Source organism: Phyllobates terribilis, unplaced genomic scaffold, assembly GCF_046119375.1.
Source record: "Phyllobates terribilis strain yellow unplaced genomic scaffold, ASM4611937v1 Scaffold_1043__1_contigs__length_456086, whole genome shotgun sequence".
Taxonomy (NCBI): domain Eukaryota; kingdom Metazoa; phylum Chordata; class Amphibia; order Anura; family Dendrobatidae; genus Phyllobates; species Phyllobates terribilis.
This window is the reverse complement of record NW_027363803.1, coordinates 345,184-372,528: the sequence shown is the minus strand read 5'-3', so window position 1 is coordinate 372,528 and position 27,345 is coordinate 345,184. Positions and strand designations below refer to the sequence as shown.

The 27,345-nt window shown below is 45.9% G+C and overlaps 1 pseudogene; it reads left to right on the top strand.

The window, feature by feature from the left end:
• The first annotated feature begins 24,911 nt into the window (after positions 1 to 24,911).
• LOC141242496 (dynein axonemal heavy chain 12-like) overlaps positions 24,912 to 27,345 on the top strand; it is a 32,746-nt pseudogene continuing 30,312 nt past the window's right edge.

Genomic DNA, 27,345 nt, shown 5'->3' with positions numbered 1-27,345 from the left:
CTACCGAAGATTTGTACCCCAGTACTCTCGGATTGCGAAGCCGTTAACTGCTCTTACCCAGGGGTATCCCCCTTCCGGCAGGACAGCCCATTCCTCAAGGTCAGGAAAGAGGGTCTACTTCCGAGTTAATGAACTTTTTGGGAAAAGATGGACACCTTTATGCGACGAGGCATTCGAGAAACTGAAGTCATGTTTGACCCAAACTCCAGTGTTGGCCTATGCAGACCCCAGTAAACCATATGTGTTACATGTAGATGCTTCTCTCGATGGACTAGGAGGGATTATCTATCAGGACCATGATGGCTGTCTACGTCCCGTTTACTACATTAGTCAAGGATTGACTCCCAGTGAACGCAACTACCCAGCTCACAAATTGGAGTTTCTGGCTTTGAAATGGGCTGTAGTGGACACGCTGCATGACTACCTCTATGGGGTACACTTCGTGGTTCATACTGACAACAATCCATTAACCTACGTGAGAACCACCGCAAAACTGGATGCCACGGGGTACCGGTGGCTTGCCGCACTCTCTTTGTATGATTTCAGCTTAAAGTATCGACCGGGAATCAGTAACATTGATGCAGACACACTCTCTCGCCTGCCTAGGGAACCTTTAAATGAGGAAGAAGAAGGAGGATGGATAGAGATCCCTGCCCCTGAGGTGAAGACTCTGTGCCATACACATCAAACTAATGCCCTCCCTATGCAGTGCTGCGCTAAATTCTTAGGAGTATCCAATGAAGCGCTCCCATTGTTGTACTGCCGAGTGACAAATGTGAATTCAGACTCTCTCCCTCAACTGACTCTTAATCAAGTCAGAAAGGCGCAGCAGGAGGATCGATCAGTGGGGGTAGTCCGATGGTGGGTTAAGAGGGGCTGGAGGCCTGAAAAGAATGCATTAAGAACAGAGGAGTTTGTCCTGCTGACTCGGCAGCTAGAGTCTCTAGTAGTAAGAAATGGACTACTATACCGGGAGGCAAAGTGCCAGAAGGGAGGAGTCCGCAGACAGCTGGTGTTACCCACCCGGTTTTGGAGGATGCTCATGAAGTCCCTGCATGATGACCATGGACATCTTGGCATCGAGAAGACCACGAGTCTTGTGGCCGACTGATTTTACTGGCCTCGCATGGAAGCGGATATTGAAGAATACTGCAAATCATTCTCCCGGTGTGTGTTGAGAAAAACCTTGCCTTTGAGAACAGCCCCCCTTGTGAACATTACCAGTGATGGCCCACTTGAGCTAGTGTGCATTGATTTCCTCTCCATCGAGCCTGATGAAAGCAATGTCAGTAATGTGTTAGTGGTCACTGACCATTTCACCCGATATGCCCAAGCCTACCCCACTAAAGATCAAAGGGCAATTACTGTGGCAAAAACACTATGGGAGAAGTTCTTCGTACATTACAGGCTGCCTACCCGCATCCATACCGATCAAGGAAGAGATTTTGAAAGTAGACTAATCAAGGAGCTATGCGCTCTCTGTGGGATCAAGAAATCCAGAACCACACCATATCACCCCAAGGGGACCCTCAACCTGAGAGATTCAATCGTACCCTTCTGAACATGTTAGGCACTTTGGATCCCAGGAAGAAGGGACACTGGAGCAGGCATGTGAGCCAGTTGGTTCATGCCTACAATTGCACCACGAATAAGTCAACTGGATACTCTCCTTATTTCCTCATGTTTGGAAGAAAAGCCCGACTACCAGTGGATATTAGTTTTGGGACATCCATTGACCATTCTAATGGGAAGACCTACTTAAAATATGTGTCCCAGCTAAAAGAAGATTTGACAAAAGCTTACAGATTGGCAGAGCAGGCCTCTGGTCGGTCAGGGAAGCGTAATAAGACTCGCTACGACTGTAGGGTTCGAGAACAAGTTTTACTGCCTGGAGATAGATTCCTTATTCAACTTCTGGGCCTTCCTGGGAAGCACAAGCTTGCTGATCAGTGGTGTCCTGACCCTTATGTGGTGATGGAGAAGTTGCCCGGTGTTTCGGCCTACAGAGTGAAGCCCGAGAATGGGGGCGGAGCTGTCAAAACATCATTGACACCATCTGTTGCCTGTGGGAAAAAATATCCCTTTACCCCCATTGCCAGCTCAAGGAGGTCATACAACCCTTCCGTGCAATAGGAGAAGTCGTAGGTGTCACAAACCACCCCAGCCTGGGGTTGCCTCAGGAGGAAGTGACAGCGAGTCTGGGGATGAATGGGGACCCGACGGTCAATGGAGCTACCGGTGGACCGAGGACCCATGCCCCATGGGCGCGGACCCTGTAAACCAGACTCCTGAAGTAGAAACAAAGAAAAGTGACATTTGTCAGGAGGCGAGTGCACCCTGCCCACAATTGGGGGAAAGTTCATAAGAGGGACATTTATTGAATGAAGAGATCCACCTGGAGGAGCCCGTTCTTGATAGACAAGAGTCGGGGGCTGAGGAGGGGGCCCCCTCAGTACACACTCATCCCAAACGGGACACTAGGCCACCCATGATGCTGACCTATGATAGAATGGGACATACCACTGAGGTCCCCAGGCTGATACACCCTAATTCAAATTCTGTTTGGCCTTATTTCCCAGTATCTCCCATGTGTCCAGGTGGTGGTTTGTGTGCATGTAAATTTGGTGTTAGTTAGGATGCCTTAACCCCCTTTGATGTTTCAGGTGGTGAGTCCTCATGTCCTGATGGGACACTTTCAATGACTCACCAGGGGGAGAATGTAACACTTGCACATGGAACTGTCAGATCAGCTACTGGTATACTGGGACTTACAGACACTAAGAAGAGCTTTGCAGCTGCTGTTAAACAGGGACCTACAGACATTAATCGTTTTTCCCCTGAGCTGCAGTGGACTACAATTCCCAGGGACCCTTGTTTCAGTCAGATGACACAGCCTGGAAGGATCGAAGGAGAGAGAGTGGATTGGAGGAGGAGGGACTAGCTGGAGGGAGCTGGGCAGGAAGTGAAAGTAAAAGTTCAGAGGAAAGAGAGCGTGGCAGCTTGCTGTGAAAGACGGAGCGCTGTGGATTTGTATTCCTCTACGCTGCAGAGTGTTGCCGTCCCCTCTGATATACCCGCGCTACTGGAGAGAGCGCGGCCTTGTCACCCTGTGAAGCAATTGACATCAAGGACTCGGAGAGTTCTGCCAGCTCTCCCACCATATAAAGGGCTGAATCCTGCCGCCCCCAGCTGGTGTCCAGAGAAACTTACGACCGTTTGAGACGCACCGTGAGTGCCCTTCTGAGACTTGTGGTTCTTCCAGCGCTATTTACAGTGAGTACACTACAACCCAGACTATTGACATTAATATTCATCTAAGTGCACCAATGGTTATAATTTGCGCGCCAACATCCACGGCAACTGGGCCCCAACGTTTGGACTGAGTTAATACAAAAAAGGGAAAACCTGCTACATTATATTTGCAGGGTTGGGGTAGAATTAGATTGTGATGTGTATATGACTTTTACAGAGCACCGTTACTGGTATTGTATGTTATTTCTTTAAATCCACCTCATTTCTGCTGCATAGCAATAAACCTGTTAAACAGTTTTACTCCTGTTCCGGGTGCGTGTGTACTGAGCTGTGGCAGGGGCTTCCCGAATCAGTCCCTGGTAGAAGATAACAGTCCTTCTGCAGTCCCAGTGAGAGCTCCAATCAAGATTCGGGTGGAGGCACTGCGCCCTAGAGAGGTGAGACCCCCCATAAGACCCAGCGTACCGTGGTAGCTCTAAAGGGGTGTTACATACAAAATCCCTGACTTTGCGCAGGTGTACCTAGAAGAATTGATGCTGTTTTAAAGTGAAAAGTTGGTCACACCAAATATTGATTGGATCTAGATTTTTCGTTTGTTCATTCACTTGTATTTTGTTAATTGATTAAATAAATCATTAACATTTCTATTTTTGAAGCGTTCTTACTTTACAGCATTTTTTCTACACCTTTCTAAAAATTATTTTTACGTGATTGTGTCTTTTATTTGCTCATTAATAATCTGATATATCTTTTGGTATTTTGTGTATAGTTGTTTTTTTGCTGTTGGGGTAAATTGTAGGATATTGTCACGCTGTCTCAGTATACTGGAGGTAGGGGGCCTAAGCTGACCCTAAGCTGGGGCCCTGACTAATCCCTCAACCTGGAGGTACTGTTAAAGGTACAGAGGTCCAGGCCGCCAGCGTAACCCCTACCTCCTGAGGATCCCTGCACCTAAGTAATCTAGTCCTGAGAAGGACCCCGATCACAACAAAAGGGGACAAGAAATAATATGCCCACACACAGTACTTAGACGAACGAGACAGTACAAGGGAAAAACCAAAACCACCTTGCATACAACAACTACACAACTACAACAGAGGGAACACCAACGGGAAAGGAGATAAATGATAAAGCGAGGAAGGGAAAATACACTCCAAGTACACTTATCTCAGAAACTCCAAACACCACGATCCGCTCTGTAAGTCTGAATGAAATGCTTTCACCGACACTTCCCAAACAGACCAGCAGGCATTTGAAGGAGTCTCACTACAGAAGTATTGATTGCAGCTGGGCGAGGCTGGACCTCGTCTAGCACAGAGAGAGAGAGAATTAACTCCCTCACTGCCGAAAAACACAAAGCACCAACAAGTCAGCTGCGAGAAGTCAGGCTGTGTACTCGTGACGATCTTCGTGGCGACACACCCGTGACAGTACCCCCCCTTCTACGAGGGGCCTCCGGACCCTCAGGGCCAGGTTTATCCGGGTGAGTCGTGTGGAAGGCCCGAACTAATCGGTCTGCGTTAATATCCGACGCAGGAACCCACATCCTCTCCTCAGGACCATACCCTTTCCAATGAACCAGGTACTGAAGGGACCGGCGATTAAAGCGTGAATCGATGACCCTCGATACCTGGAACTCCAAGTTACCATTGACCACCACTGGAGGGGGAGGTAAAGGTGACGGTACCACCGGCGCCACATACCTCTTAAGCAATGATCTGTGGAACACGTTGTGAATTTTAAACGTAGGGGGGAGGTCAAGACGGAATGCCACCGGATTAATAATAGAACTGATTCTGTACGGCCCGATGAACCTGGGACCCAGTTTCCAGGAGGGAACCTTAAGTTTAATATTCCTGGTAGACAACCATACCCGATCGTTCACACTTAGGTCCGGACCAGACACTCTCCTCCTATCAGCCATACGTTTGTATCGGTTCCCCATAGTATTCAGATTCTTCAGCACCCCTCTCCATACTGAAGCGATTGATGAGGAAAATCGTTCCTCCTCAGGAACCCCCGAAGAGCCCCCCCTACTGAAAGTACAAAACTGGGGGTGAAAACCATATGCCCCAAAAAACGGGGACTTACCAGTGGACTCGCTCCGCCTATTATTAAGAGCAAACTCTGCCAGAGGTAAGAAAGAAGCCCAGTCCTCCTGGTTCTCTGACACAAAACACCGGAGATATGTCTCCAAGCTCTGGTTCATACGTTCCGTCTGACCATTGGTCTGAGGATGAAAAGCCGATGAGAATGACAAATGCATCCCCCGCCGTGCACAAAACGCCTTCCAGAACTTGGACACAAACTGAGACCCCCGATCAGACACCACCTCGGAGGGTACCCCGTGAAGCCTCACAATCTCCCCAATGAACACCTGCGCAAGAGTTTTAGCATTAGGGAGAGCCAGAAGAGCGATAAAATGTGCCATCTTGCTGAACCTGTCCACTACAACGAGTATGACCGTTTTACCCGAAGACGGAGGGAGGTCCGTAATAAAGTCCATAGACAGATGAGTCCAAGGACGCTCCGGGATCTTCAAAGGTAAGAGGGCCCCAGACGGACGGGTATGTGAGGTCTTAGAGCGCGCACAAACCCCACAGGACGCGACAAAAGTTACCACCTCCTTATGTAAGTTAGGCCACCAAAACCGACGCGAGAGGAGATCCACAGTTGCTTTACTCCCCGGGTGTCCTGCAAAAACTGAGTTATGGTGTGCCTCGATCACCTTTTGTCGCAACTGATCTGGAACAAACAGTCTCCCCGGAGGTCCAACAGGGGCGTCCCCCTGAGCCTCCAATACCTCCTCCTCCAGCTCAGAGCATACTGCCGAAACCACCACCCCCTCCTGAAGGATAGGAATCGGGTCGTCCGTATTCCCGGCCCCAGGGAAACTACGAGATAAGGCATCCGCCTTTACATTTTTTGACCCAGGACGATATGTAACGACAAAATTAAACCTGGTAAAAAACAATGACCACCTAGCTTGTCTGGGATTCAGACGTTTCGCGGACTCCAGATATAGCAGGTTCTTGTGATCGGTGATGACGGTGACCGGATGGACTGCCCCCTCCAAAAAATGGCGCCACTCCTCAAAAGCTAACTTAATGGCCAAGAGTTCCCTATTGCCGACATCGTAATTCCTCTCAGCGGACGACAATTTTTTAGAGAAAAAGGCGCACGGATGCCACTTACCAGGGGACGAACCCTGTGACAATACTGCTCCCACCCCTACCTCGGAAGCGTCTACCTCTACAATGAATGGCTGTGACGCATCAGGTTGAATGAGTATGGGTGCCGAGGCAAAACATTTTTTCAAGGAGGAGAATGCTTGACAAGCCTTGTCAGACCACCTAGAAAAATCCGTCCCCTTTTTAGTCATGTCTGTGAGAGGCTTAACCATGGACGAGAAATTACGAATGAACTTCCGGTAATAATTAGCAAACCCCAGGAAACGTTGTAGTGCCTTAAGATTCTCTGGCCGATCCCACTCAAGAACTGCCCGCACTTTCCCAGGGTCCATACGAAAACCGGACGCTGAAACCAGGAAGCCTAAAAACTGGAGTTCCTGTACGGCGAACACACACTTTTCCCATTTGGCATACAGTTTATTATCCCGCAAGATCTGTAACACCTGCCTAACGTGCTCCTGATGAGACACCAGATCCGGCGAGTAAATTAAGATATCATCCAGATATATGACAACAAACTGTCCCACCAGGCGGCGAAAAATGTCATTAACAAAGTGTTGGAACATCGCCGGGGCATTAGTCAGACCGAATGGCATGACAAGGTTCTCATAATGCCCCTCCGGAGTGTTAAACGCCGTCTTCCACTCATCCCCCTCCTTCATCCTAATCAAATTGTACGCCCCCCTGAGATCCAACTTAGAGAACCATTTGGCGCCCACGATCTGATTAAAGAGATCGGGAATAAGTGGGAGCGGATACGGATCTCGGACCGTAATCCGATTAAGTTCACGGAAATCCAGGCAAGGGCGTAGGCCTCCATCTTTCTTCTTAACAAAGAAGAACCCCGCAGCCACCGGTGAAGATGAAGGTCTAATATGCCCCTTAGCCAGACTTTCTGAAATATAATCCTTCATGGCCTGCCTCTCAGGACCAGAAAGGTTATACAACCTAGCTTTAGGTAACTTGGCCTCAGGGAGCAGTTTTACAGAACAGTCATACTCGCGATGAGGAGGTAGTTCCTGACACCCTTTCTCCGAGAATACATCCTCAAAGTCCGCCAGAAATGGAGGTAAGACCCAAGGAGTAACCGCACCGATGACCGTGTTCATGCAGTTTTTATTACAGAATTTACTCCATTGGCTTATCTCTCTGGTTTGCCAATTAATAACCGGGTTATGCTTAGCTAACCAGGGAAGGCCCAACACTATAGGAGTGGGAAGACCCTCCAACACGTAGCAAGACAACAGTTCTTTATGTATCGCCCCCACTTGAAGTTTTACGTCATGCACAGCTTGCAAAAAACTTCCCTGACCGAGAGGCCTGGCATCGATCGAGAATATGGGGATGGGTTTAGCCAACTCACTCAATCGCATACCTTGAACACGGGCAAACCGAGCATCAACCAGATTAGCCCCGGCCCCACTATCCAGAAGAACAGATATCCTCTCAGTTCTCGTACCCACCACCACCTCCGCCGGTACGAGAAACTGAGACGAACCTAGGGACGAAATACCTACTCCCAGATTGCCGTCCACCACACAACCTGGGATCAACAGTTTTCCGACGACTCTTCACTCTGCAAGGGACGGGATGGACACCCCCCAATAAAATGTCCCTTTCTCCCGCAGAAGAAACACCTTCCTGTCTTATGGCGCACCACCGGTCCCCTCCCCCGAAATGATGTCCCTCCTAATTGCATAGGCTCCTCTGGACTGACCAGGGGAACCACCATATGAGGGGACCTTGTAGGAGGTGGAGTCATCACAGGGGGTAGAGTTATCCCGCACCTCTCCCGAAGCCGTCTGTCAACGCGAATAGCAAGGGCCATAGCGGCTTCCAGTGACGCGGGAGAGTCATACTGTGCCAACACATCCTGTAATTTGTCGGATAAACCATGACAAAACTGGCTCCTAAGAGCCGGGTCATTCCACTGGGTGTCCGTGGCCCACCTACGGAACTCCGAACAGAATTCCTCCGCCGGACGATCTCCCTGCTGGATCCTACGTAACTTAGACTCAGCAAGGGAGATCCGATCTGGGTCATCATATACGAGTCCCAGAGCAGCGAAAAACCTATCCACTGACTGGAGAGCCGGGGAGCCTGGGGGAAGAGAGAACGCCCAAGATTGTGGGTCCCCTAGTAGGAGCGAGATGACAATTCCCACCCTTTGTTCTTCACTCCCCGATGACCGAGGCCGCAGCCGAAAGTACAACTTGCATGCCTCCCGGAAAACAAAAAACTTGTCCCGCCCCCCAGTGAACCTGTCAGGGAGAGCTACTTTAGGTTCTGGTCCGGCTTGCTCCTGAGGATGCAAAACCTTGGACCTAACGTCCGCCAGCTCCATGGACAAACTCTGCAACTGCCGAGCTAGACCGGCTACTGGATCCATGGTAGCTGGAGAAAAACTAAGTGGGTCGGTGAAAATGTCACGCTGTCTCAGTATACTGGAGGTAGGGGGCCTAAGCTGACCCTAAGCTGGGGCCCTGACTAATCCCTCAACCTGGAGGTACTGTTAAAGGTACAGAGGTCCAGGCCGCCAGCGTAACCCCTACCTCCTGAGGATCCCTGCACCTAAGTAATCTAGTCCTGAGAAGGACCCCGATCACAACAAAAGGGGACAAGAAATAATATGCCCACACACAGTACTTAGACGAACGAGACAGTACAAGGGAAAAACCAAAACCACCTTGCATACAACAACTACACAACTACAACAGAGGGAACACCAACGAGAAAGGAGATAAATGATAAAGCGAGGAAGGGAAAATACACTCCAAGTACACTTATCTCAGAAACTCCAAACACCACGATCCGCTCTGTAAGTCTGAATGAAATGCTTTCACCGACACTTCCCAAACAGACCAGCAGGCATTTGAAGGAGTCTCACTACAGAAGTATTGATTGCAGCTGGGCGAGGCTGGACCACGTCTAGCACAGAGAGAGAGAGAATTAACTCCCTCACTGCCGAAAAACACAAAGCACCAACAAGTCAGCTGCGAGAAGTCAGGCTGGGTACTCGTGACGATCTTCGTGGCGACACACCCGTGACAGATATTGATTTCAGAGTGGTTTCCTGATCCTTTGATTGTAGGAATGAGTAGTATATATGTGCTAATAAATTAGGACAAAACGTAGGAAATTTAGGAAAAAAATGAACATCTCAGCAGTAATAACATGCTGATTGTGATGTCATGAAGATGACTTGAATTTCCACCAATCAGAGATCAGCATGTTTCAGGTCACCCAGATAGAACAGTCCATGAAACATGAGTCACGGCCACTGTGAGGTCATAATGCTGATTAGAATTTCCACCAGTCAGAAAACAGAACCGCTCAGAAGAACCACCCAAGAGGTATGAGTCATCGCCACTGTGAGGTCAAAATGCTGACCAATCACAGAGCAGCCACACCCAGATTTTCCACCAATCAGAGATCAGCAGTGGGTATAAATAGCCGCTGCCGCCTACCCTTAGCCTTGCACTGGTTGGGTCTCTCTTTTTTTCTCTCTCTTGGTATCTCCCGGTATCTCTCCCTCCCCTCTCTCTTCTCTCTCTCTCTCTTTGACCGAACGGCCCTCTTAGGGGCTACCCCAAATGTGTAAAAGATAAAACCAATATTTGTGTTGTTTGTCCGTTTTATGAGCCTGTGATTAACCCCTTCCCACTCTTTGCCATATATATATATATTATATACATAGTATGTGCAGGTGGGCCTTAAAGGGAATTTCCAGGACAAACATATTGATGGCCTATCCCCTGGTTAGCTCATTAATATCAGATTTGTGGGGGTCCGGCACGTGGCACCTCCAATACTCAGTTGTTTGAAACTCTGGCAGAGGTCAGATGTAAACATTGTTGAGGAGCTGAACATCACAGCTCTGGTCACTGTGTAGTGGCTGCTACCTGGTGCTGCAGATCAGCTCCTATTACATATTAGCTGACTTGCAGGACCCACAGTACAGTGAATGGAGCAGTGATGTTCAGATCTTCAAACTATTTACATCAGAGCGTTGCAAACAGCTGATGGGTAGAGCCAGTGCCGCGTGTCGGAGCCCACCGATCTGATATTGATAACCCATCCCCAGGATGGCAGCTCAGTAGATACCATACCAGGATGGGGGACATTATGCCAGAATGGGTACATTATACCAGAATGGGGACATTATATCAGAATTAGGTCATTATGCCAGAATGTGAGACACTGTAACAGAATGGAATGGATTGTAACAGGATGGGGGACATTAAACCAGGGCGAGGGACATTAAACCAGTATGATGGTCATTAAACCAGGATGAGGGGCATTATATCAGGATGGGGACATTATACCAGAATGGGGACACTATACTAGTATGGGGACATTTTACCAAGATGAAGGACACTATATCAGAATGGGGACAATATATCAGAATGGGGACAATATACCAGGAAGGGGGACATTAAATCAGAATGGGGACATTATATCAGAATGGGGAAATTATACCAGAATTGGGGACATTATACCAGAATAAGGGACACTATACCAGAATGGGGTACACCATACCCGGATGGGTGACACTATATCAGAATGGGGACATTATATCACAATGATGATGTTATACCAGGATGGGGGACATTATATCACAATGATGATATTATACCAGTATGGGGGATATTATAGCAGCATGGGGGACATTATGCCAGAACTGGAGATACTATACCAGGATGTGGGGCATTATACCAGCTTTGGGGACATTATAGCAGAATTGGGAGCATTACCCCAGCATGGGGGATATTATACCAGGTTAGAGACATTATACCAAAATGGGGACATTATATCAGAATAGGGACACTATACCAGGATGGGGACATTAAACCAGGATGAAGGAAATGATGCCAGAATGGGGACATTACCAGACAGGGGCACAGGTGGGGGAAAATGTTATAGCATAAGGCCCAGTATGTGGGAGATTATTACAAGAAGGAGCCAGGATGGGGACATTACTACATAGGGAGAGAACACATATACTGTATCTTTATAGGATCCAGAACGCTACAATTGCCCATACATCTGACCAACATGCAGGTGGGGGCCTATCAGACTCTAGTTATTCCACTGGGTGGGACCAGGTCATTTCCAGGACTCCTTGTTCTTTTCATTCAAGATAATTCTTAATGACATTGTCTGTACGTTTGGGGTTGTTGTTCTGCTGAAGAAAACATTTGGATCCAATCAGACACCTCCCTGATGATATTGCATGATGGATAAGTATCTGCCTCTATATCTCAGCATTGAGGGAACCAATAATTCTGACCCAATTTCCACCTCCATTTGCTGAAATGCAGCCCCAAACTTACAGGACCCTCCACCATGCTTATGCATCACTATTGCCCACAGACACTCATTATTGTACTGCTCTCCAGCCCTCTAGTGAACAAAATCTCTTCTGTAATAACAACATTTTTCATATTTTGACTCAACCGTCCAGAGCACATCCTGCCAATTTTCTACACCCTGGTTCCTCTGTTTTAATGCATAGTTGAGTCACTTGGCCTTGTTTTGATGTGGAAGATATGGCTTTTGCGCCACAATTCTGCTATGAAGACCACTTCTGACCAGTCTTCTCTGAACAGTAGATGAGTGAAGCTGAGTCCCACTGGTTGCTGCCAGTTCTGAGCTGATGGCACTGCTGGACATCTTCCGCTTTTGAAGGAAAGTAACCATAATGTGTCATACATCTGCTGCACTAAGTTTCCTTGGCCGACCACTGCATCTACTGACCTCAACGTTGCACATTTTCTTGTGCTTCTTCATAAGTGCTTGAATGACACATCTTGAACCCTCAATCTGCTTTGAAATTTGTGCCTTAGAGAACTTGCTGATGTAGTATAACTTCCTTGTGTATTCTTGCTCAGTCTTGCCATGGTGTATGACCAGACACCTGACTGTATTATTACAAAATCCCTGACTTTGCGCAGGTGTACCTAGAAGAATTGATGCTGCTTTAAAGTGAAAAGTTGGTCACACCAAATATTGATTGGATCTAGATTTTTCGTTTGTTCATTCACTTTTATTTTGTTAATTGATTAAATAAATCATTAACATTTCTATTTTTGAAGCGTTCTTACTTTACAGCATTTTTTCTACACCTTTCTAAAAATTATTTTTACGTGATTGTGTCTTTTATTTGCTCATTAATAATCTGATATATCTTTTGGTATTTTGTGTATAGTTGTTTTTTTGCTGTTGGGGTAAATTGTAGGATATTGATTTCAGAGTGGTTTCCTGATCCTTTGATTGTAGGAATGAGTGGTATTTATGTGCTAATAAATTAGGACAAAACGTAGGAAATTTAGGAAAAAACTGAACATCTGAGCAGTAATAACATGCTGATTGTGATGTCATGAAGATGACTTGAATTTCCACCAATCAGAGATCAGCATGTTTCAGGTCACCCAGATAGAACAGTCCATGAAACATGAGTCACGGCCACTGTGAGGTCATAATGCTGATTAGAATTTCCACCAGTCAGAAAACAGAACCGCCCAGAAGAACCACCCAGGAGGTATGAGTCATCGCCACTGTGAGGTCATAATGCTGACCAATCACAGAGCAGCCACACACAGATTTTCCACCAATCAGAGAGCAGCCACACCCAGATTTTCCACCAATCAGAGATCAGCAGTGGGTATAAATAGCCGCTGCCGCCTGCCCGGCTTAGCCTTGCACTGGTTGAGTCTCTCTTTTTTTCTCTCTCTTGGTATCTCCCGGTATCTCTCCCTCCCCTCTCTCTCTCTCTCTCTTTGACCCAACGGCCCTCTTAAGGGCTACCCCAAATATGTAAAAGATAGAACCAATATTTGTATTGTTTGTCTGTTTTATGAGCCTGTGATTAACCCCTTCCCACTCTTTGCCATATATATATATATATTATATACATAGTATGTGCAGGTGGGCCTTAAAGGGAATTTCCAGGGCAAACATATTGATGGCCTATCCCCTGGTTAGCTCATTAATATCAGATTTGTGGGGGTCCGGCACGTGGCACCTCCACTACTCAGTTGTTTGAAACTCTGGCAGAGGTCAGATGTAAACATTGTTGAGGAGCTGAACATCACTGATCTGTTCACTGTGTAGTGGCCGCTCCCTGGTGCTGCAGATCAGCTCCTATTACATGAATATTAGCTGATCTGCAAGACCCGCAGTACAGTGAATGGAGCGGTGATGTTCAATCTTCACACTATTTACACTTGAGCGCTGCAATCAGCTGATGGGTAGAGCCGGTGCCGCATGTCGGAGCCCACCGATCTGATAGTGATAACCCATCCCCAGGATAAATCATCATTATTATACTACTGGAAACTCCATTAATGGATTGTCTGGGATTAATAACACGAGCCCCTTCTTTAAGAAAAAACAGTCCCTAACTGGTCACAGGATAAATGTGGGATTTCAGGTCACCCATTTACTGCAATGTAGCTGGCAATGCCACCCAGCGGATCTAAGCAAGTCCCGGGGCCACAACAATATACAGCCAGAGCCCGAGTATAGGATGGAAGATTAAAAAAAATCTTCAAAAATGTATTTAGTATGAGGCATACATCAAAAATACATGCAATGCTTTTCCTGACAACTCTGAGTTTTATAATGTGGAAAAAAATGTTTAAAAAAACACTGAGTGAACACACCCCTAGCTGCATTGTGACTGTATATATACATATATAAGCTGCCCCTCCCCCACCATGTGAGCATTCTCAGCGTGTACTGACCAATGCTGTCCACCAGGTGGCATCAGCAGGAAATTACAGCGATGAGACAAGCACTGCATGACAGCCCCGCCCCAATCTGCCCTATACCAGACACACCCCCTACCAACGCCCCGCCTCCGCTGCCATGACAACCGAATTATTTAATGGCAGAAAGAGAGACCTTATATGAGCAGAGAAGTAGCGGCCGGAGCGCGGGGTCCGCACAGGTGAGCGCCCCCATAACACAGTGTATGTACTGCACGTCAGCTCTATGGCAGACTGTCACCTGTGCTGGATCCAGTATGTGTTACACTTATATCTGTACAGAGACACAGAGGACGCTGCGGGGCCTGTAGCTATATATGTGTGTGTGTGTGTGTATATATACAGAATATATATGTGTGTGTGTATGTATACAGTATATATATGTGTGTGTGTATATACAGTATATATGTGTGTGTGTATATACAGTATATATATGTGTGTGTGTGTGTATATATACAGTATATATATATGTGTGTGTGTATGTATACAGTATATATATGTGTGTGTGTATATACAGTATATATGTGTGTGTGTATATACAGTATATATATGTGTGTGTGTATATGCTGTATTACTGTATATATGTGTGTATGTGTGTGTATATACAGTATATATATGTGTGTGTGTGTGTATATACAGTATATATATGTGTGTGTGTATGTATACAGTATATATATGTGTGTGTGTATATACAGTATATATATGTGTGTGTGTATATACAGTATATATGTGTGTGTATATATACAGTATATATATGTGTGTGTGTATATGCTGTATTACTGTATATATGTGTGTGTGTATATATATACAGTGTATATATGTGTGTGTGTATATATACAGTATATATATGTGTATGTATATGCTGTATTACTGTATATATGTGTGTGTATATATACAGTATATATGTGTGTGTGTATATATACAGTATATATATGTGTGTGTATATATACAGTATATATATGTGTGTGTATGTATACAGTATATATATGTGTGTGTGTATATACAGTATATATATGTGTGTGTGTGTATATATACAGTATATATGTGTGTGTGTATATATACAGTATATATATGTGTGTGTATATGCTGTATTACTGTATATATGTGTGTGTATATACAGTGTATATATGTGTGTGTGTATATACAGTATATATGTGTGTATGTATATGCTGTATTACTGTATATATGCGTGTATATATATACTAGCTATTGAACCCGTTCAATTCCCGGGGGGCGAGCATTTTTATTGGTATATGGTCTCCCATCCTGGTATTTGTGCTGCCCCCATCCTATTGTGGTATGCATGGCACCCCTCACCCCCTAATCCTGGTATGTATGGTCCCTCCACCCCCCAATCCTGGTATGCGTGGCACCTCTCACCCCCCAATCCTAGTATGCATGGCACCCCTCACCCCCCAATCCTGGTATGCATGGCACCCCTCACCCCCTAATCCTGGTATGCATGGTCCCTTCACCCCCCAATCCTGGTATTCATGGCACCTCTCATTCCCCAATACTGGTATACATGGCACCCCTCATTCCCCAATCCTGGTATGCATGGTCCCCTCACCCCCCAATTCTGGTATACATGGCACCCCTCACCCCCAGTCCTGGTATGCATGGTCCCCTCACCCCCCAATTCTGGTATACATGATACCCCTCACCCCCAATCCTGGTATGCGTGGCACCCCTCATCCCCAATCCTTGTATGTGTGGCACCTCTCATCCCCAATCCCGGTATGCGTGGTACCCCTCATCCCCAATCCCGGAATGTGTGGCACCCCTCATCCCCAATCCTTGTATGTGTGGCACCCCTCATCCCCAATCCCGGTATGCGTGGCACCCCTCATCCCCAATCCCGGTATGCGTGGCACCCCTCATCCCCAATCCCAGTATGCGTGGCACCCCTCATCCCCAATCCCGGTATGCGTGGCACCCCTCACCCTCAATCCTGGTATGCATGGTCCCCTCACCCCCCAATCCTCGTATGCGTCGTCCCCTCACCCCCCATTCCTGGTATGCGTGATACCCCTCACCCCCCAATCCTGGTATGTGTGGTACCCCTCACCCCCCAATCCTGGTATGTGTGGCACCCCTCACCCCCCAATCCTGGTATGTGTGGCACCCCTCACCGCCCAATCCTGGTATGCGTGATACCCCTCACCCCCCAATCATGGTATGCGTGGTACCCCTCACCCACAATCCTGGTATGTGTGGTACCCCTCACCCCCAATCCTGGTATGTGTGGTACCCTTCACCCCCAATCCTGGTATGTGTGGTACCCCTCACCCCCCAATCCTGGTATGTGTGGTACCCCTCACCCCCCCAATCCTAATATATGCATGGTCTCCTCACCCCACAATCCTGTTATGTACGGCCCCCTCATCCCTTTCACACTGTACACACATACGAAAAAAATAAACAGTTATACTCACCTTTCTTCTCTGTACTCCACCGCGCTGTCCGGTGCCAATTTGCTGAAGACACACTGCAAATGTGTCTTCAGTAAAATGGCGCCGGATAGCGCAATGCGCACGCACCGGTCCGACACCTTCACTCCCCCCCCCGGTCTCCAGCGAAGAGAGGCGCCGAGGCAACGCTCCTCCCGGTCAGGTAAGTATGTAAGTATGGCGCCGGAAATCGCAGTATGCGTTCAGTGTGTACGCATACCGCGATCTCCGGCGCCATACACCTCCTCTTACCTGTAACGGCTGGATGCCTGCTTCTCTCTGGAGCCAGACTGCGTGTCACGCATGCGCAGTCTATCGAGGCTTCGGACAGAAACACGCATCCCCGGTTATATTATAGATACTGTATATGTGTGTATATGTGTATACTGTATATATGTGTGTATATATGTATACTGTATATGTGTGTGTATATATATATATATATGTATACTGTATATGTGTGTGTATATATGTATACTGTATATATATGTATACTGTATATGTGTGTATATATATGTATACTGTATATGTGTGTATATATGTATACTGTATATATGTATACTGTATATGTGTGTATATATGTATACTGTATATGTGTGTGTATATATATATATATATGTATACTGTATATGTGTGTGTATATATGTATACTGTATATATATGTATACTGTATATGTGTGTATATATATGTATACTGTATATGTGTGTATATATGTATACTGTATATATATGTATACTGTATATGTGTGTATATATGTATACTGTATATGTGTGTATATATATATGTATACTGTATATGTGTGTGTATATATGTATACTGTATATATATGTATACTGTATATGTGTGTATATATATGTATACTGTATATGTGTGTATATATGTATACTGTATATATATGTATACTGTATATGTGTGTATATATGTATACTGTATATGTGTGTATATATATGTATACTGTATATGGGTGTGTATATATGTATACTGTATATATTTGTATATATATGTATACTGTATATGTGTGTGTATATATATATCTATACTGTATATGTGTGTATGTATATGTATACTGTACATGGGTGTATATATATGTATACTGTATATATGTGTATATATATGTATACTTTATATGGGTGTGTATATACAGTGCCTACAAGTAGTATTCAACCCCCTGCAGATTTAGCTGGTTGACACTTGCGGAATTAACTTGGCATTGTGACATTTGTACTGTAGATCAGCCTGGAAGTGGGAAATGCACAGCAGCAAATATTGTGTTTTTCTATTTTTTTTTTTTTTTTTTAAAACGTAAAAAGTTCATTCAGAGTGTCATTTATTATTCAACCCCTCAAACCACAAGAATTCTGTTTGGTCCCCCTAAAGTATTAAGAAGTAGTTCAGGCACCAAGAATAATGAGCTTCACATGTGTGGATTAAAGATCTCTTTTGCCAGCCTTTTCTGACTATTTAAGACCCTCCCCAAACTTGTGAACAGCACTCAGACATGGTCAACATGGGAAAGACAAAGGAGCATTCCAAGGCCATCAGAGACAAGATCGTGGAGGGTCACAAGGTTGGCATGGGGTACAAAACCCTTTCCAAGGAGTTGGGCCTACCTGTCTCCACTGTTGGGAGCATCATCCGTAAGTGGAAGGCTTATGGAACTACTGTTAGCCTTCCACGGCCTGGACAGCCTTTGAAAGTGTCCTCCCGTGCCGAGGCCAGGCTTGTCCGAAGAGTCAAGGCTAACCCAAGGACAACAAGGAAGGAGCTCCGGGAAGATCTCATGGCAGTGGGGACATTGTTATGTTCTGCTACCAGAGCTAAGGAAAGAGAGGAGATCTGTCCCTACGATAGAACTCAGCTGAATCCCTACGATGTAACAGGGGACCTGATCCTGCGATCAGACCTGCTAAAGTCCTAAGCTAGTCTGTACGGAGACCTATAGATGTGGGGAAGGAATCCCTACAAGTACTAAGGACTGGGAGGAATATGGGACACCTCCTAACAGAAATAGTAGCAGACAGACGAAAAAACAAAATATATAGAACATAGAGGTCAGTAGACAAAGCAAACTAACAGAGCAAGACACAGAGCACAGGCTAGCTAGAAAGTAGATATACAATGAAGTCCAGCAAAGCCAGAAGGGCGGAGCAGGATTAAATAGGCCAACAAGGTCATGTGACCAGCAAAGGAAAAAAAAACCTAAGAGCAAGGTTCTAACAGTACCCCCCCTTCTAAGAGGATCCTCCGGATCCCCTAGGACCAGGCTTATCAGGAAATCTCCTGTGAAACGCTCTGATAAGTCTGGACGCGGAAACATCATCCGACCTCACCCAAGAGTTATCCTCGGGACCGAAACCTTTCCAGGCCACAAGATACTGCAAACTACCTCTATACCGTCTAGAGTTAAGGATGCGAGAAATTTCATATTCCCCGTCCTCCACCACCGGAGGAACAGAGGCAGAGGCGTCACAATCCGATACAACAGCTTTTTTCAACAGAGAGACATGAAATACCGGATTAATTCTCCAGGAGGTAGGAACCTCCAACCTAACAGCAGATTGGTTGACAACCTGAAGCACCTTAAAGGGCCCTACAAACTTGGGACCCAATTTCTTTGAAGGAATCCTCAACCGCAGATTCCTAGAGGACAACCAAACCATGTCACCAACAGCGAACAAAACCTCCTGTCGTTTCCTATCAAAGTAGTCTTTAGATTTTCTGTTGGCCTCCTGAAGATTACCACGCACATCCATCCAAACTCTCTCCAAATCACCGGAAAAATTCTCCTCCTCAGGCACGGCAGATCCCAACTTGGAGAACGACCCAAACGACGGATGTCTCCCAGAACAACAAAAAAAAGGCGAACAACCAGCAGAAGAAGATGTATGATTGTTCAGAGCAAATTCAGCAAGTGGCAGAAACTCAGACCACCCCTCTTGATTGTCTGCCACAAAACAACGCAAGAACTGCTCAACATCCTGGTTTTTCCTTTCTGTCTGGCCATTAGATTCAGGATGATATCCGGACGAGAACGACAAATGAACTCCCAACCTATCACAAAAGGCACGCCAAAAACGAGCCACGAACTGAGGACCCCTATCAGAAACAATGTCAGTAGGAACGCCATGAAGTCTGACAATTTCCTTGACAAAGGCCTTAGCGAGAGTTTTAGCGCAGGGCAGTTTGACGAAAGGAACCAAGTGACACATCTTGCTAAAACGGTCCACGACCACCCAGATGACAGTAAAACCCTCAGAGGGGGGAAGGTCAGTTATAAAGTCCATAGCCAAATGTGTCCAAGGAGCACTGGGAACCTCCAAAGGACAAAGCAACCCCGCAGCAGGAGTATGTGAGGACTTAGATCTAGCACATATAGTACATTGACGCACCCACTTAATGACTTCCTTCTGCCATCCAGGCCACCAAAAACTGCGACCCACCAGTCTCTTGGTCTCAGAGATTCCGGGATGACCTGCCAACCGAGATTCGTGACACCCAACAAACAAATCTCTCCTAAACGTCCCAGGCACAAACAACCTCCCATGAGGAGTGTTAGAAGGGGCATTCTCCTGTGCTTTAAGAATCTCATTTTCCAAAACGGAGTCCAAAGCAGCTATCACAACACCTTCTTGTAAAATGTTCTCCTCTTTCTCAGCACCGACTATGGGAGAAAAACTGCGAGACAAGGCATCCGCCTTAACATTCTTAGTACCAGGGATGTAAGTAACGGAGAAATTAAACCGCGAGAAAAACAGTGCCCACCTAGCCTGACGGGCATTCAGGCGCTTGGCAGCATCAAGATATATCAGATTTTTATGATCCGTAAGAACCTGAACGGGAAATTCCGCACCTTCCAAGAAGTGGCGCCAGTGTTCAAATGCGAGTTTAATAGCCAATAATTCCCGATTACCAATATCGTAATTCAGTTCAGTCTCCGAAAATTTTTTTGAAAAAAAGGCACAGGGATGTAATCCATCCCCGTTATCCTGAGACAATACTGCGCCAACCCCCACAGAGGAAGCATCAACCTCAACCAAAAACGGCCTAGTAACATCAGGCTGCATAAGGATGGGAGCAGAGGTGAACCTCTCCTTGAGATACACAAAAGCTTCAATGGCCTCAGAAGACCACTGAACCGCATCAGCACCTTTCCTGGTGAGATCAGTCAGAGGTTTGACAATACTAGAAAATTTTTTTATGAATTTTCTGTAGTAATTGGCGAAACCCAAAAACCTCTGTATCGATTTCAAACCAATAGGCCTAGGCCATTCCTGCACAGCCTGAACCTTAACCGGATCCATCTCAAAACCTTTGCTGGAGATAATGTAGCCCAAAAAACTAATTCTCTGTACAGCGAACTCACATTTCTCCAGCTTAGCAAAAAGCGAATTGTCCATTAATAACTGTAATACCTCACGCACGCTCCGCCAATGAGACTCCAGATCTGGCGAATAAATCAAAATGTCATCCAAATACACAACCACATTTTTACCGATCAAAGGTCTAAGGATGTCATTAATCAGATTCTGAAAAAATGCAGGAGCATTAGTAAGACCAAAAGGCATAACCAGATTCTCAAAATGACCCACAGGAGTGTTAAAAGCAGTCTTCCATTCGTCACCCTCCTTCATGCGCAACAGATTGTATGCCCCCTTAAGGTCAATTTTAGAGAACCACTTGGCCCCCATTAACTGGTTAAACAGATCAGGAATCAATGGCAGTGGGTAAGGATTGCGTACAGTAATTTTGTTAATCTCACGAAAATCCAGACAAGGACGTAAACCGCCGTCCTTTTGTTTTACAAAAAAAAATCCAACCGCCACAGGAGACTTAGAGGGCCTAATGTGACCGGCGGCCAAACTTGTCTGTATGTATTCCTCCAAAGCCTTCCTCTCAGGAATAGTAAGGTTAAATAAACGACTTTTAGGAAGAGTCGCTCCAGGGACAAATTCAATAGAACAATCATAGTCTCTATGGGGAGGCAAAACCTGCGATTCCTTCTCAGAAAAAACTCTCCAAAAATCCTGAATAGGAACAGGCAATTCTCCCCTATCCAAAGCTGCAATACGCCCGTTACAACACTTGTCATAACATTTATGGCTCCAGGATTTAATTTCACTGGTAGACCAATCCAGTACAGGATTGTGAAATTTTAACCAGGGCAATCCCAATATTACTGGAGAAGGCAAGTTATTCAACACTACCAAATCCAATTTCTCATGGTGAACACCATTAATAGTGAGAGGAAATTCACAGACCTTGAGAGTAATATTCTTCAAAGGGGAACCATCCACAGAAACCACAGCAATGGGGGATGATAAAGGTTCAGGTTTTAAATTGAGTCTTTCCACGAATCCCCCATCAATTACATTCAGAGTAGACCCGCAATCAACAAACACCCGAAATTCCATTAATTTTTTCTGAGCAATCGTGGAAGCAGCTAAAAATATACCCTTGGAATTTAAACAGGCAATACGGGCGTGACTGACCTTTTTTTTTCTTTCTTCATACGAAGCTCACAGCCTTTAATCAAATGACCAGATTTTCCGCAATAGAAACACAAGCCTTCAGAAAATCGACGGTCTTTTTCTTGAGAGCGAGGTGCCACCGATCCAATCTCCATCGGTTCACCACTGTTAGTACACACATTCTCATAACCAGAAACTGACATAGCAGAGGATTTGCTCTCATTAACCCTTGCACGCAGTCTTCTATCCACCCGTATAGCTAATTGCATAGCCTGTTGCAAATCTTCAGGTGTAGGATAAGCAATTAGCAGGTCTTTAACCCTTTCACTGAGCCCAGCAAGAAATAGACTTTTCAGAGCAGAATCGTTCCACCCTGTTTGAGTAGACCAACGACGGAAATGAGTACAATATTTTTCCACATTACCTGATCCCTGTTTTAAACGTCTCAACTCAGTCTCAGCTGATGCGACACGGTCAGGATCATCATATAATAGTCCCAAAGCAGAAAAAAAACTATCCACTGATCTGAAGCATGTATCACTAGGTTGCAAAGAAAAGGCCCACTCCTGAGGCTCTTTGCGCAAAAGTGACATTATGAACCCTACGCGCTGGGATTCATCCCCAGAGGACTTAGGTCTCAAACGAAAATACAATAAGCAAGCATTTTTAAATGAAAAAAATTCTCGGTGTTCACCAAAAAATAAATCCGGCAAACATACCTTAGGCTCCAAGAAATGTGCTCCAGGACAGCTACTCACATGCTGACGGAGCTCGGCCACCTCCAGAGAGAGTCCCTGCAGGCGATGAGCCAAATCCTGAACCGACACCATGATGGAACAGAAAAATCTTTCCTTAGAGAATTTGCAGGCTGGACTTACTGTTATGTTCTGCTACCAGAGCTAAGGAAAGAGAGGAGATCTGTCCCTACGATAGAACTCAGCTGAATCCCTACGATGTAACAGGGGACCTGATCCTGCGATCAGACCTGCTAAAGTCCTAAGCTAGTCTGTACGGAGACATATAGATGTGGGGAAGGAATCCCTACAAGTACTAAGGACTGGGAGGAATATGGGACACCTCCTAACAGAAATAGTAGCAGACAGACGAAAAAACAAAATATATAGAACATAGAGGTCAGTAGACAAAGCAAACTAACAGAGCAAGACACAGAGCACAGGCTAGCTAGAAAGTAGATATACAATGAAGTCCAGCAAAGCCAGAAGGGCGGAGCAGGATTAAATAGGCCAACAAGGTCATGTGACCAGCAAAGGAAAAAAAAACCTAAGAGCAAGGTTCTAACAGACATTGGTTTCAGTCAATACCATAAGTAACGTACTCCACCGCAATGGTCTCCGTTCCAGACAAGCCCGTAAGGTACCTTTACTTTCAAAGCGTCATGTCAAGGCTCGTCTACAGTTTGCTCATGATCACTTGGAGGACTCTGAGACAGACTGGTTCAAGGTTCTATGGTCTGATGAGATCAAGATCGAGATCTTTGGTGCCAACCACACACGTGACGTTTGGAGACTGGATGGCACTGCATACGACCCCAAGAATACCATCCCTACAGTCAAGCATGGTGGTGGCAGCATCATGCTGTGGGGCTGTTTCTCTGCCAAGGGGCCTGGCCATCTGGTCCACATCCATGGGAAGATGGATAGCACGGCCTACCTGGAGATTTTGGCCAAGAACCTCCGCTCCTCCATCAAGGATCTTAAGATGGGTTGTAATTTCATCTTCCAACAAGACAACGACCCAAAGCACACAGCCAAGAAAACCAAGGCCTGGTTCAAGAGGGATAAAGTCAAGGTGTTGGAGTGGCCTAGTCAGTCTCCTGACCTTAACCCAATTGAAAACTTGTGGAAGGAGCTCAAGAATAAAGTCCACATGAGACACCCAAAGAACCTAGATAACTTGGAGAAGATCTGCATGGAGGAGTGGGCCAAGATAACTCCACAGACCTGTGCCGGCCTGATCAGGTCTTATAAAAGACGATTATTAGCTGTAATTGCAAACAAGGGTTATTCCACAAAATATTAAACATAGGGGTTGTATAATAATTGACCCACACTTTAATGTTTAAAATTTATTAAAATTCAACTGAGCAACATAACTTTTTGGTTTGTAAGATTTATGCTTCTGTTCATAAAACCTACTCTCGTTTGCAGTTTGAAGGCTCTAACTTATTTGCATCTTATCAAACCAGCTAAATCTGCAGGGGGTTGAATACTACTTGTAGGCACTGTATGTATACTGTATGTGTGTATATATGTATACTGTATATGTGTGTGTATATATGTATACTGTATATGTGTGTATATATATGTATACTGTACATGTTTGTATATATATATGTATACTGTATATATGTGTATATATATGTATACTGTATATGTGTGTGTATATATATCTATACTGGATATGTGTATATAAATATATGTATATTGTATATACAGTACAGACCAAAAGTTTGGACACACCTTCTCATTTAAAGATTTTTCTGTATTTTCATGACTATGAAAATTGTACATTCACACTGAAGGCATCAAAACTATGAACTAACACATGTGGAATTATATACTTAACAAAAAAGTGTGAAACAACTGAAAATATGTATTATATTCTAGGTTCTTCAAAGTAGCCCCCTTTTGCTTTGATGACTGCTTTGCACACTCTTGGCATTCTCTTGATGAGCTTAGAGGTAGTCACCAGAAATGATCTTCACTTCACAGGTGTGCCCTGTCAGGTTTAATATGATAAAGTGCTTTATTCTTTGTCAGGTCCAGGGGTCCTGTAGAATGTGAATCCCTGAGGAACAGCGTATCCTTGGCTTGTGCCAAGACAGAAGAAAAGTTGCTGAACACTTGGTACCCCAAAGTGATCAATCTATTTGCCAATCAAGATGCCCTTCAGTTGATTAAAGTGGATAAATTGGATTCCTTTTATAACTGCGTCTCGACACTTATGTCCAACCAGGTAAAGGCGGCTGCAAGATCCGTGATATATAAGGATTCATGCTCATTATTGTATCTCTGGATCACACATAGACTCAGAGTGGTATTCCCATCTCATATATTTATGGCACATCCACAGTCTGAGGACGCACATCCGGCTGAAGTATATTGCTGCGCAGGGACATGCCGGGTCCCTGAGCTGCAATGCATGCCGCCAGCCAATCAAAGGCCGGTAGCTGATGTCGGCGTGCCAGTCACGAGCGACGCATGGAAGTGACGTCATGCGCTGCCCGTGCCGGCACACTGAGATCAGCTACAGAAGAAGACGCCGCATGTCGTGGGAGCGGAGGAAGGTAAGAAGAATCATTTATTTTTGTTTATTTAATGTATTGGAAAAGAACGACAGAACATTATACCAGGAAAGGGTCAAGGTTGGGGAGCATTATACAAGGAAGGGGCTCAGGGTGGGGAGAATTAGACAAGGAAGGGGCCCAGGATGGAGAGCATTATATAAGGAAGGGGCCCAGGATGGGGAGCATTATACAAGGAAAGGGCCCAGGATGGGGGGAATTAGACAAGGAAGGGGCCCAGGATGGGGAGCATTATATAAGGAAGGTGCCCAGGATGGGGGGAATTAGACAAGGAAGGGTCCCAGGATGGGGAGCATTATACAAGGAAGGGGCTCAGGGTGGGGAGAATTAGACAAGGAAGGGGCGCATTATATAAGGAAGGGGCCCAGGATGGGGAGCATTATACAAGGAAAGGGCCCAGGATGGGGGGAATTAGACAAGGAAGGGTCCCAGGATGGGGAGCATTATACAAGTAAGTAGCCTAGGATGAGAGGCATTATACAAGGAAGGGTCCCAGGATGGGGAGAATTAGACATGGAAGGGTCCCAAGATGGGGAGCATTATACAAGGAAGTAGCCTAGGATGAGGAGCATTACACAAGGAAGGGGCGCAGGATGGGGAGCATTACACAAGGAAGGGGCGCAAGATGGAGAGCATTATACAAGGAAGGGGTGCAGGATGGGGAGCATTACACAAGGAAGGGGTGCAGGATGGGGAGCATTATACAAGGAAGGGGCGCATGATGGGGAGCATTATACAAGGAAGGGGTGCAGGATGGGGAGCATTACACAAGGAAGGGGTGCAAGATGGGGAGCATTATACAAGGAAGTAGCCTAGGATGAGGTGCATTACACAAGGAAGGAGCGCAGGATGGGGAGCATTACCCAAGGAAGGGGCGCAAGATGGGGAGCATTACACAAGGAAGGGGCGCAAGATGGGGAGCATTATACAAGGAAGGGGCGCAAGATGGGGAGCATTACACAAGGAAGGGGCGCAGGATGGGGAGCACTATGCAAGGAAGGGGTGCAGGATGGGGAGCACTATACAAGGAAGGGGCGCAGGATGGGGAGCACTATACAAGGAAGGGGCGCATGATGGGGAGCATTATACAAGGAAGGGGCGCATGATGGGGAGCATTATACAAGGAAGGGGCGCATGATGGGGAGAATGTCACAAGGAAGGGGCCAAGGATGGGGAGCATTATACAAGGCAGGTGTTCAGGATGGGCGGCATTGTACAAGGAAGCGGCCCAGGATAGGGAGCATTATACCAGAATGGGGGTCATTATACCATGACATGGGCCAAGATGAAGGACATTAAACCAGGAAGGGCACAAGGATGGAGGTCATTATACCAGAATGGGGCCTAGGATGGGGGACAGGATACCAGGATGGAAGACATTGTTATAGGATGGGGGACATTGTACCAGGATGGGTGACATTGTTATAGGAAGGGGCCAGGATGGGGGACATTATTACAGTAAGAGGCCCAGGACCAAGGACATTATACCAGGAAAGAGCCCAGGATTGGGACGTTATTGCTGAAAGGGGCTCAGGGTGGGGGGTATTATACACAGAAGGTGGATATTATAACAGGAAGAGGCCCTGGATAGGGGATATTATAACAGGAAGGGGTGCAGGATGGCGAACATTGTACCAGGAAGGGGCCTAGAATGAGAGACATTATTATAGGATGGGGCTATGATGGGGGAAATTATTACAGGAAACATCCAAGGCAGGGGCGAACACGCGCATCATTATCGGATCTAGAACGCTACAAGGGCCCATACATCTGACCAACATGCTGGTGGGGGCCCAGGTCCAAATTTTGCACATCTACAGGAACATGACATATGACATAACAGTATGTCATATGTTGGGAAGGGTTTAAGCTACAGCACATTACATAGC